This window comes from Arvicanthis niloticus, chromosome 10, assembly GCF_011762505.2.
Source record: "Arvicanthis niloticus isolate mArvNil1 chromosome 10, mArvNil1.pat.X, whole genome shotgun sequence".
In the NCBI taxonomy this organism is placed as follows: domain Eukaryota; kingdom Metazoa; phylum Chordata; class Mammalia; order Rodentia; family Muridae; genus Arvicanthis; species Arvicanthis niloticus.
In genome coordinates this window covers 27217620-27229347 of record NC_047667.1, presented here as the reverse complement: position 1 = coordinate 27229347, position 11728 = coordinate 27217620, and the positions used below count along the sequence as shown (strand labels likewise).

The 11728-nt window shown below is 37.0% G+C and overlaps 1 pseudogene; it reads right to left on the bottom strand.

The window, feature by feature from the left end:
- Positions 1-6980: 6980 nt before the first annotated feature.
- Positions 6981-7726, bottom strand: LOC117716462 (poly(A) RNA polymerase GLD2 pseudogene; annotated as a pseudogene).
- Positions 7727-11728: the final 4002 nt, after the last annotated feature.

The following is an 11728-nucleotide window of genomic DNA, read 5'->3' as shown; positions in this document are numbered from 1 at the left end:
ATGTGCATGTGCTTATACACAAAGTACCATACTTCTTTTGCTTCTTGGCTTGAATTTAACATGTTTCAGTTTTAGACTAAGTATTTATGTGGTAGCCAGAGAAGCCCCAAAATTCAATCTTTTCTCAGCTTTGCAATTTTTAGTCAAAAAAAAAAAAAAAAAAAAAAAAAAAAAAAAAAAAAAGAGTGGGTGGGAAAATCTTTCTTAGAAGTACTAACCAAGCCATTCCTTTATGGTGATTAGCATATGTTTCAATTGTAGAACCAATGCCTTTGGCCAAGAGAGAGACCTTCTGTCTTCTGAATGGTTTAAATCTTAGTGACACATTGCATCTCTGTAATAACCCATTGTGAAACCAGAGGAACTGAAGAAGAAGAGGAGGAGAAGGAGGAGTAGGAATTAAGATGCCCTAGTGACTTTGACTCACAGAGATCTGGATTACAGACTATATCCTCTGGGAATAAAACACGTTTTAAGCCACTTCCACATTAAAAACACTTTGCTAGACTCTTGACATAACATTTATGTAATCTAAGCTCTAATATTGTAAGATAATACATAGTTCTTCATTTGAGGAAATCGTGTTAAGGAAACAAAGTCTCTTTTTAATATAGCTGAAAGCTGTATTTACATTCAATACACCTCACATGGGAAAAACAAATAATGACCATTCATTTGTTTGCTTACTCATATACTGTGTGTATACTTGTTCTCAGAACCCATTCTTTACTAACGGCTATGTATCAGTCAGCTTCCAGGGAGAGGTACTGCTTCTTGTATCATATATCGAAAGGAGAAGAAGATGAGCAACACTTCACCCTTTAGGGGAATATATATTTAAGGCACATCAGATGAAAAGTGAACAAATAAATGGGCTAAAAAAAAAATCATACTCTGAAAAATGGTAAGAAAGCAACAGGAGTTGAGAAAAAGCAGGGAATGGGAGTTGAGGATCCTACTTCAATATGGAGGGTCAAGGAAAGACCTCTTGCAACAAGGCCTGGTTGCAGAAAGTAGGGAGTACAGAGGTGTGTCTGAATTTAGCACACGGAATCAGGTCAGGGTGAACCCAAGATGGACACACAGAAGCTAGAGCTAAAGGCCACCACGTAGCACCATAGGCAACATCAGGGTGGAACTGGAGCTTTCAGTTTTATTCCACTTTTACATCCAAACCTAAACAGACTTAATGCCAGGAAGCAGCGGAGTTATATACATTTGAGAAATTTTCAATTGCCCACTGTTGGGAATCATGGAGACAAGGGCAAAGATGAACATAGAGAGAGTCCAGCAGAGGAGCAGTGTTGGCTGGACCGGTTGACAGTGGAAATAGGAAGAAGCAGGTGAATTTGATAGACATTTTAGAGGTGGGATTGGGAGACCTGGCTTCTGGGTTAGCCTGTGCTCTCTAAAATATAGATTGGGAATGATGAAACAGGTACGCTAAGATGACTTACTGCCTGGACTGAATGACAGTGTCATTGGATGGTGACTACACCAAGGTGGAGACACATCCTTGCATCTGACACTGTTTGTTTTAACTGTCAGCAGACCATGTGGCAAAGTGATGTGTGTCCTTCAAGCAGAGGGCTTTTTATCTCTAGGTTATCTTATCTCTGTACCTTCTCCTTCTGTCATTAAATGCAAAGGACAGAAGCGCCAGGGAATAAGACAGCTCAGGATGGTGGCAACAGAGTCCTTGAGTATGTAGGTATATGCTGTCAACCCTAGGATACCATATTAGATTGTTTTGTAAGAGAGACACAAGCATCTACCATGTGTGAGTCTATATAAAGTGTTACTGTTCCATAAGGTGATGTTGACAGTGCTTAGAATAAAAAGGCCTTCCACTGAAACAGAACTGTATCTATCAATGATAATTTAAGTTTTACATGCTCAGTTCTTCCTGGACACATTGTGGGAAAAAATGTCTTTGTAAACAGGAAGAAGAAAGGTGCCAAGTTAAATAAGTGTAGCAGACATGGTTTTGGCATCTCGAGATAGGGGTTCAGAGTCACCACATTCCTTTGTTCTCTGTAGTTCAAATTATATCAAATTTCATTCCTAGGTAATTTATTCTCTATATTGTGGTTGCAAGAAGTGACACGAGCTTTAGTTCCTGCAGAAGCATCATGATTTATTCCTTTATTCGTTACAACAACAAATGACCATAATCCATTTCAGAATATGGTCTAGGAGATCTATCCTAATGGAATGTATGTTTTTGTGAAAAATTTAAAATCATTTAGATAATTACTAAACAACATAACAAGTAGTGTGAAAAAGACAAAAGTTTCACTGGGAAAACACTGGTAAGATCTTTAAAGATCTTTGGTAATAGAAGGACTGATAGCTAGAATGGGGAAGAAATAGGGGTTTTAAGGCAGACAGCCATCCTCTGTGAACTCTATCTTGAGAAGACCAGGATAAACACTAGATTGAGCCAATGTCTTTGAGGCTGGGCTGAAGGATCACAGGGATTGTGAGAGAGGGAACCTCAAAAGAATGAGTAAACAGCAATGCTGAATCCAGTGGGAAGGTAATCCTGGGGGAGGCTCAGACACAGATGATGATTTTAATAGAAAGTCGTGGAGATTACATTGCAAAGTGAGAATAACTAAAGATGGCTAAATCAAGCATAGGCAAGCTTGCCAGGAGGCCATTTTGTATTATCTAAGAGATGTGAGAAACGGGGTGCAGAGATTGCTCAGTGGTTAAAAGCACTTGTTGTTTTCTAGAGGACCCTGGTTTAATTCCTACTATTTACATGGCAGCTCACAACAGTCTACAACTCCAGCTCCAGGGGATCTTACACCACCCCACAAACATATATGTGGGCAAAAACACCAATGCACACTAAAAAAAAAGAAATTTGAGAAACACAGTCAGAACTGATATATACAGATAGAAACATAAACCCAAGAGATGTTTAGGAAGTGACATTAGAAAGGTTTTACAACTAGGAGCATCGGTATGGCTGTTCTTTGGAACTTTACAATTTGCTATTAGCGTTTGGAAGGAGCTTTTACTCTGAGCAAACCTAGAACAACTGGGTTGCTTTCCTGTATCCTCTCTGCTGTGCTGCTAAATCTCATCCATTTAAGAGCATCGTTTGCCTTATAAAACACATTTGAACATTGCTAAATAAGGATACATTTTGTAGTCAGCAGTGTCTTCACATGATCTGAAAAGAGCACCAACTCTCCTGTTTACATTCCCTAGCCCAGGGTCATTATCACAAGAGTTCTGTCCTTCCACCCCACAGCTTTACACTTCAAATCTCATGTCTGTCTTTACTCTGTCACCTCACCTCTCCCTTTGTCCATGGCCTTGGTCAAATTTGCAGAAAGGAGAGGATAGGATAAGTTCTTTGGGAAATATCTCTTCTCCATTGGCATCTCCTTTTCTCCTTCGTATTGGGATTAGAATATATTGTTTTTGTAGTGTTAAGTCTGTGACCTGTTCTGTTAAGTCTTCCTTGCTCATTGAATGCCTGTTCAATTAATTAATACACTTAGTACTTAAACAAATTAAGATGTTGTCACTAGTTCAGAATTATGGGGAATAAATCATTTTTTAGAACTAGTGTTTCACTCTGTTGAACATCAGATTCAATCTTTCTTTAATCCCCATATATTAACAATATACAGACTGGAAAGCAGTTCTATCTAAGATTTAGAGTTATACTGTCGAGAGCTGAAAAGATCACCAAAGTAGCAACATCTTTCCTACTATAAGGCTTGGCATTGGATAGACTTATTTTTTTTTAATGAATGTATTTTATGTGTATGGGTGTTTTGTATACATGTATTTCTGTGCATCATGTGGGCCTGGTGAATCAGAAGCCAGATAAAGGTGTCAGACCTCTGGAGCTGGAGTTACCATGGCTGTGAGCTACCATGAGGGTATTTGGAATTTAACCTTGTTCAGTGTACTTACTCTCTGCACCATCTCTCTGGCCCCCACTAGACTAATTTTTCTATGTATTTTCATTAAGCACAAAGACAGGAGAGTGGATTTATCCAGTAAGGTAGACTTCTTTGTTTGATAGAACAGTAGGTTTATTTTTAACATTTCTTTTTAAAATATTTATTTCTTTTCTTTTGTTTGTTACCAGTGGTTTACAGGGCCCACAGAGGCATGAAGAGTGTGTTGCGTCCCTTGGAATTGGAGTTACAGACAGTTGTAATCTGTCATTAAGGTTCTGGCATTTGGACCAGGGGGCTTTTGCAGGAACAGCTAGTGCTATAACCAACGACTCATTACTTCAGCCTCAGTTCAGAAATTTTTAAATGTCAAAACGCAAGAATTCAAGAATGTGTTTTTTTTAAAAATAACAGAGATGTAAAAGTAGTTCCTGTTTTGTTCTCCTGTAAAAAAAGTGTTGCTCATTAATGATAATATTTATTAAATCTGTCATTGTAAACATCAATTCAGTCATGGATCACCATTGCTTTTGTCAGGATACTTTGTTGATAGGTCAAATACAAGCTTCCCCACCATGCTGACAGCTTCTACTTTGATCAACACCTACTAACTGATGATTAGACATCACGGTCTGCTACTAACAAGTCAGGTTTATAGTGAGAGGGTAGATATGTAGAAACACAAAGAAACACATCTCTGGAATTGGAGGAAATTAACAAAGTTCTGAGGTTATGAGCAGCATAGAGGGATTTTTTTTTTTTTAAATTCCTCAGAGAATCTCGAGGAGGAAGTTAAGCTGTTGATAAAGAATGTTCCAGGGCAGTCAATGTGAAATGAGTAGGAAAGAGGCCAGCATGTAAAGAAACAGGAAAAGGCTATTATGTCCATAGTATGGAAAAGGTGGGAGGCAGAACGAAATGGGCTGACTAATGTTCACAGAAGCTGAATTTTATTCAATTAAAATGTGGAAAATATTGATATATTTTAAACAAAGTTTAATATAACCTGATTTATGTTGATAGAAGTTGAATTTCTCCCTAGAACGACACTTACAAGAAGGTAAGCTAGAAGCTTGGGGATCAGCTAAAAAGCTCTCTCAACAGTGTTAGGGCTCCATCTCATGTCTTCCAGTTCAAAGGGGAGCAGAGTTAACAGGTGTCTGAGACAGAGGGGAAGGATTTCTTCATAAATTGAATACAGTTGTAAAAGAAAGGGAGAAATAAAATGCAAACTCTCTTGGAAAGAGTTACTGTGAGTATATTGGTACATTTACAGATAAGATTGAAAATCGAGGCAAGTTTAAAGAAAGGATGAATGAAGACTTCCATTGTCTGCTGATTGGTTCCAAGGCAGCCAATGAATTGTCAAGAACGTGGCAACAGATTTAAGTTTAGAGACTTAACAGTAGCTGATGTTTCTATGTGTCAAGCATGTGAGAACCTTCACGGAACAGCTCAGAGACAGATAAAATACTAAACCTAAATTGGTGCAATAAGAAGCTATCTGCAAAAATGTTTATACAATACTAGAGCTACATTGACAGGCCAAGAACAAGATCCGGTTCACAAATCAGAGCGTCAAGTGCTTCCTGTGTAATGATGACTAATTAGTGACTTTTTTTTCCACTCTAACAAGGTTGAGTATGAAACATGCCTAGTTTTGATGATCATTTTCTCCTATTGCCAGGCAAATGATTGTCTTCCATCAGAAGCTCATTTGTTGAATGAAAAAATGTTAATGCCCACTTCTGTAGTTAACCTCATGTAATCTGGTTTTTCCCAGATACAAACTTTCTTCCATTTGACAGCATACAAAAAAAATATGCACTATTTGTAAGTCAAACAAAGCGAAAGTTTTAGTTCTTTTAATTGTTCTGCAAAAATAGTTTAGTGGTATAAACTGTACCACTATAGGCCTATAATAAGTTTGCAATCTTTGAAAAAGTTAAAACTGCCTTCAAGATTACATTTTTTATTAAAATTTACAGGTACTGATCATTTTACAAGAATTTACATAAGCTAAAACAATCTTAATAAACAGCATAGCTTGTTCCTGAGCTACTACTTTCATGTGGAAAAGAAATACTAAAAAAATTTTTTGTATAAATGTTAAACTTTTATTTATAACTTTATTGTCTTATCTAAAACACTCTGTAGTGGCTTACTGTCTAAAAATTCCAGTTTAGATTATAATCCACAGAAACCTGATTCTACAAATAGGATATGATTCTATCTTTGTTGTTTCAGTTTTCTGCTGTTCCCTATCATGAGGAAAATCAAACTGGTAAAGCAGAGGTGAAGCAACAGAGCATAGTTCACTGTGCTATCAGAAAGCATAGGAAACGTCACTCTTTTCCAAAATATCTAAGTCGGAGTCTGCTTTCAAGCAGTTCATAAACAAGTCACAAACTGCTGTTAGCGTTCCATTTACAACAGTGAAAAATATATTGGTTCAACACAAAAACCTAAAGCAAACTCCAAAGTCTATCAAAGCAAGGTGTGAAGTGCTAATCACACTAACACAGACACACTTCAGACAGTCTATCCTAAGGAGTCAAGACTCTACAGTGAGTTAGTCCACTGAATCAAAGATCTTGTTTGCTTCAAGTAACTGAAGAACTAGCTTGAATCTTTACTTGACTAGAGCTGAGCTAGACTACTGTCTACAGCCACTTACACTAAGTCCGTATTACTTAGATGTTTTTCAAAAATTCTACACAGTTCTTCAGTATAAGCATGTGGTACAAGTACTTGACATTATATCAGAACGTTATTCATTCAGGTAATTTTTCAAGATATATTTTGTACTAAAAAGTCATGCCATGATAATTCTAATCATCGATGTAAACATTTAAAAATACATTTTTCAATCAAAGAGTTTATTAGAAAATGTCAAAAAGAAGAAAATGTCATAATAAAATGTATAATACATATATATGAGTATGTTTAAAAAAAACCCTGAAAACAAGAACATTAAAAATAGACCATGATAGAGATAAACAAAGTGAATTATGATGTAACTATTGTTTTTTATTTCTTGGAAGAATTTAAGAATTAGAGACCAGTTATTTTTTTCAGGGTAGTAGCTCTCAAAAGTAGAACACTGTTTAGATCTCTCTTGTTTTTCAATACCTGCCAGGACTTTAAAAATTGATCTTTGATCATATCAAACTTATGCTTTTCATGCACAGCTCTGGCAGTATTAGTTCCAACAAAAGGTTCTTCAACACAGATGTATTTATTTCCCCACTTCATATCATCGGGCCTTAGGATGGCTTTGGGTTTACAAACTGAAATCATCTGAGTGTTCTAGTCAAATTCTGAAACATAAAATTTGAGAAATCCCAGCAAGAGGTCCCCAAGACTTGATTCTTTCTTTGAGAGGTGAGGAGGAACATACATGGGGCACAATGTACAAGGGGCAGCATTACAGAAGTACTAAAAGATCCTGGGTAAAGGTTTTGGAGGAATGGAAGGATGGGTTCAGGTAGGGTTTGGGTTTGTAAATACTCCAAAAGCATCAATACAAGATTAATGGTATCATTTATCCCATGGTAACTTGCCTTCTTCTTCTCCTTCTTCTTCTTCTCCTTCTTCTTCTTCTTCTTCTTCTTCTTCTTCTTCTTCTTCTTCTTCTTCTTCTTCTTCTTCTTCTTCTTCTTCTTCATCATCATCATTATTACGATTATTATTATTAAATTATTTTCTTTATTTCCATTCAAAATATTGTGCCATTCCTCTTTCCTCTCCCTGAGTTCTTTACCTTCTTCCCCCTTGCTTCTGAGAGGGTGCTCCTCCATTCACCCACCTACCTACCCCACCTCATCCCCACTAACACCCCCTTCCTGGGGCATCAAGTTTCTACAGGATTAAATGCCTCCTTTCCTACTGAGGAGAGGTAGTACTCTGCTATATAAGTGCAGGGAGCCACAGATCAGCCCATGCCTGCTCTTGGTTGGTGGCTCATTCTCTGGGAACTCCCAGGGCTCTAGCTTGGTTGATGTTGTTAGTCTTCCTATGGGGTTGCAATACCCTTCAGTTCTTTCAGTCCTTTCCCTAACTCTTCCATAGGGGTCCCTGACTTAGGTCCAATGGTTGGCTGTAGGTATCTGCATCTGTTTCAGTCAGCTGCTGATAGAGCCTCTCAGAGGACAGCCATGCTAGGCTCCTCTCATGCATGTCATTTTGGGTCTAGGTCACCTCACTTAGGATGATATTCTGTAGTTCTTTCCATTTGCCTGCAAAATTCATAATGTCCTCAGTTTTACTAGCTGAATAGTATTTCCAGAGTGGTTGTTCCAGTTTTCAATCATACCAGCAATGGAGGGTCCTCTTTCTCCAAATCCTTGCCAATCTGTACCATCAGTTGAGTGTTTTTTCTTATCCATTCTGATTGGTGTAAGGTAGAATAGCAGGGTAGTTTTGATTTGCATTTTCCTGATGACTAAGGATGGTGAACATTTCTTTAAGTGCTTCTTGGGTATTTGAGATTCTTCTCTTGTGAATTCTCTGTTTAACTCTGCACCCCATTTTTAATTGGGTTTGAATTTTTTGGAGTCCAACATCTTGAGTGTAGCAGGATATTTATTCTGCTACATTGTATTCACAGTGGAGCTCATTGATTAGGCAGTAGAAGAGAAGGTGGAGCTGGGAGAAGAAGAGAGAAGAAAAAGAAGAAGGGGAGAAAGACAGGAAGGAAAGGAGAAGAAGCAGGCTATCAGCCATGGAGAATGACAGATGAGTCGAAAGCTGTCCTAGGTAGCAACTTCTATCAAAAGATTAGATATTGGGTAACAACTCTAATGTGTGGGCATCTTGTTGATTGAGCATTTCTAAATATATAAATTCTTTAGATAATCATTAAGTTTTAAGAGTCTCATTTCTACCTGGTGCTGTGAGGATGGCAAATACTGTCTGGGGTTCAGCTGAGCTTTGTGGATGCAGTGTGGTGGACTGGCAGAGCCATCCCCATGATAGCCTCTCATGGGTCTAGTTGTGGCACGCCTGGCCTCTGCCTGCTTCTAACTGTGGTGCATGGCTTCTGGCTGCTTCTAGTGTGGAACATGGTAGCCAGAGCTAAACAGAGCCGCCCCCAATGATTAGATAGCTGGCCTGTGCTTTTTCTAAATATTACTAGTTACAAGTCTCACCTAAAGTGCGGCTCGAACCCACGACCCTGGAATTAAGAGTCCCATGCTCTACCGAATGAGCTAGCCTGAATATTTTGGATATTAGCTCTTTATTGGATGTAGGTTTAGGGAAGAACTTTTACCAATTTGCAGGTTGCCATTTTGTCCTATTGACAGTGCCCATTGCCTTATAGAAGCTTTTCAGTTTCATGAGGTCATATTTGTCAATTGTTGATCTTAGAGTCTGAGCTACTGGTGATCTGTTCAGGAAATTTTTCCTGTGCTAATACATTTGAGAGTATCTGGAACTTTCTCTTCTACTAGATTCAGTATATCAGTATATTCAGTATATTCAGTTTATACAGAGGTCCTTGATCCACTTGGACTTGAGCTTTGTAAAAATGTGGATTAATTTGCATTCTTATACATGGAGACTGCCAGTTAGACTGGCACCATTTGTTGAAGATGCTTTTGTTTTTCCATTGTATGGTTTTGGCTTCTTTGTCAAAGATAAGTGTCTACAGGTGTGTGGGTTTGTTTCTGGGTCTTCAATTTTATTCCATTGATCAACCTGTCTGTCTCTGTACCAATACCATGTGTTTTGTTTGTTTGTTTGTTTGTTTTTCCACTATTGCTCTGTAATATAGCTTGAGGTCAGGGAAGGTGATTCCCCTAGAAATTCTTTTATTCTTGAGAATTGTTTTTATTATCCTATGGGGTTTTGTTTTGTTTTGTTTTCATATGAAGTTGAGAGTTTCCCTTTCCATGCCTGTGAAGAATTGTGTTATATTGCATTGAATCTGTAGATTGCTTTTCGGAAGATGGCTATTTTTACTGTTAATCCTACCAACTCATGAGCATGGCAGATCTTTCCATCTTCTAAGGTCTTCTTTAATTTCTTTCTTCAGGGACTTAAAATTCTTGTCATACAGATCTTTCACTTGCTTGGTTAGAAGAGTTACACCATAGTCTTTTATATTATTTGTGATTATTGTAAAAAATGTTATTTCCCCAATTTCCTTCTTAGCCCATTTGTCATTTGTATAAAGGAGGGTTACTGATTTGTTTGAGTTAATTTTATATTCAGACACTTCGATGACCTTGTTTATCAGATGTAGAAGTTCTCTGGTAGAATTTTTTGAGTTGCTTATGTATAGTATCATATCATCTACAAATAATGATACTTTAAATTCTTCCTTTCCAACTTGTATCCCCTTGATCTCCATTTATTGTCTAATTGCTCTAACTATGACTTCAAGTACTATATGGACTAGAGAGGAAGAGAGTTAACCCTGTTTTTAGGGGGAATGCTTTAAGTTTCTCTCCGTTTACTTTGATGTTGGCTATTGGCTTTTGGTATATTGCTTTAATTGTGTTTAGGTATGTGCTCTGTATCTATGATTTCTCTAATACCTTTAACATGAAGATGCTTTTCAGCATCCAATAAAATATTCATGTAATTTTTTTCAATTTGTTAGTATGGTGATTACAGTGATGAATTTTTGTATATTGAACTACCCTGCATCCCCAGGATCAAGCCTATTTGATCTTGATGGTTGATAGTTTTGATGTGTTTCTGAATTCAGTTTATAAGAAGTATTTTATTGACTATTTTTGTATCAATGTTCATAGGAGAAATTGGGCTGAATTTCTCTTTCCTTGTTGAGTTTTTATGTGGTTTGGGTATCAGGGTGACTATTGCTTCATAGAATGAGTTTGGTAGCATTACTTTCAGTTTTTCTTTTATGGTATTGTTTGAGGGAGTATTGGTATAAGCTCTTCTTTGAAATTCTGGTAGAATTCTGCACTAAAACCATCGTGACCTGGGTTTTATTTTTTTTTCCCCCTTTGGAGGTTTGCAATAATTGCTTCTATTTTTTTTATTTTTTTAAGGAATTATGGAACTGTTTAGATATTTTACCTGATCTTAATTTAACTGTCTAGAAAATCATATATTTTATCTAGATTTTCCAGTTTTGTTGATTATAGGCTTTTGTAGTAAGATCTGATGATCTTTTGAACTTCCTTTCTTTCTTTTGTTTTGTGTCTCTTTTTATTCCTGATTTTGTTATTTTGGATCTCTGTGCCCTTAGATAGTTTAACTAAAGGTTTATCTAGCTCTTGGTTTTGTTACTCTATCTATCTATCTATCTATCTATCTATCTTTCTTTCTTTCTTTCTTTCTTTCTTTCTTTCTTTCTTTCTTTCTTTCTTTCTTTCTTTCTTTCTTTCTGTATTCTTCTCTTTTTTTTCCCAATTGGTTGATTTTAGCCCTGAGTTCGATTATTCCCCGCAACTTACTCCTCTTGGGTGTGTTTGCTTCTTTTCTGTTCTAATAGCTTTCATGTGTGTTATTAAGTTTCTAGTGTAGGATCTCTCTAATCTCTTTATGAAGGTACTTAGTGCTATGAATTTTCCTTTTAGCACTGCTTTCATTGTGTCCCATAAGGTTGGGTATGGTTATTTCACTGTGTTTCTGTTTAGTTTATGTTTCATTGACCTGTTCATTGGTGAGAGTGGGATGTTGAAGACTCCTACTTTTATTGTGTGAGTTTCAATGTGCCTTCATTTTTATTGAATTCTAGAAATCTTAATTTCTTTCTTATTTCTTCCCTGACAAATTTATCATTGAGAGTTGTTCAATTCCCATGAGTACATGGGCTTTCTGTTGTT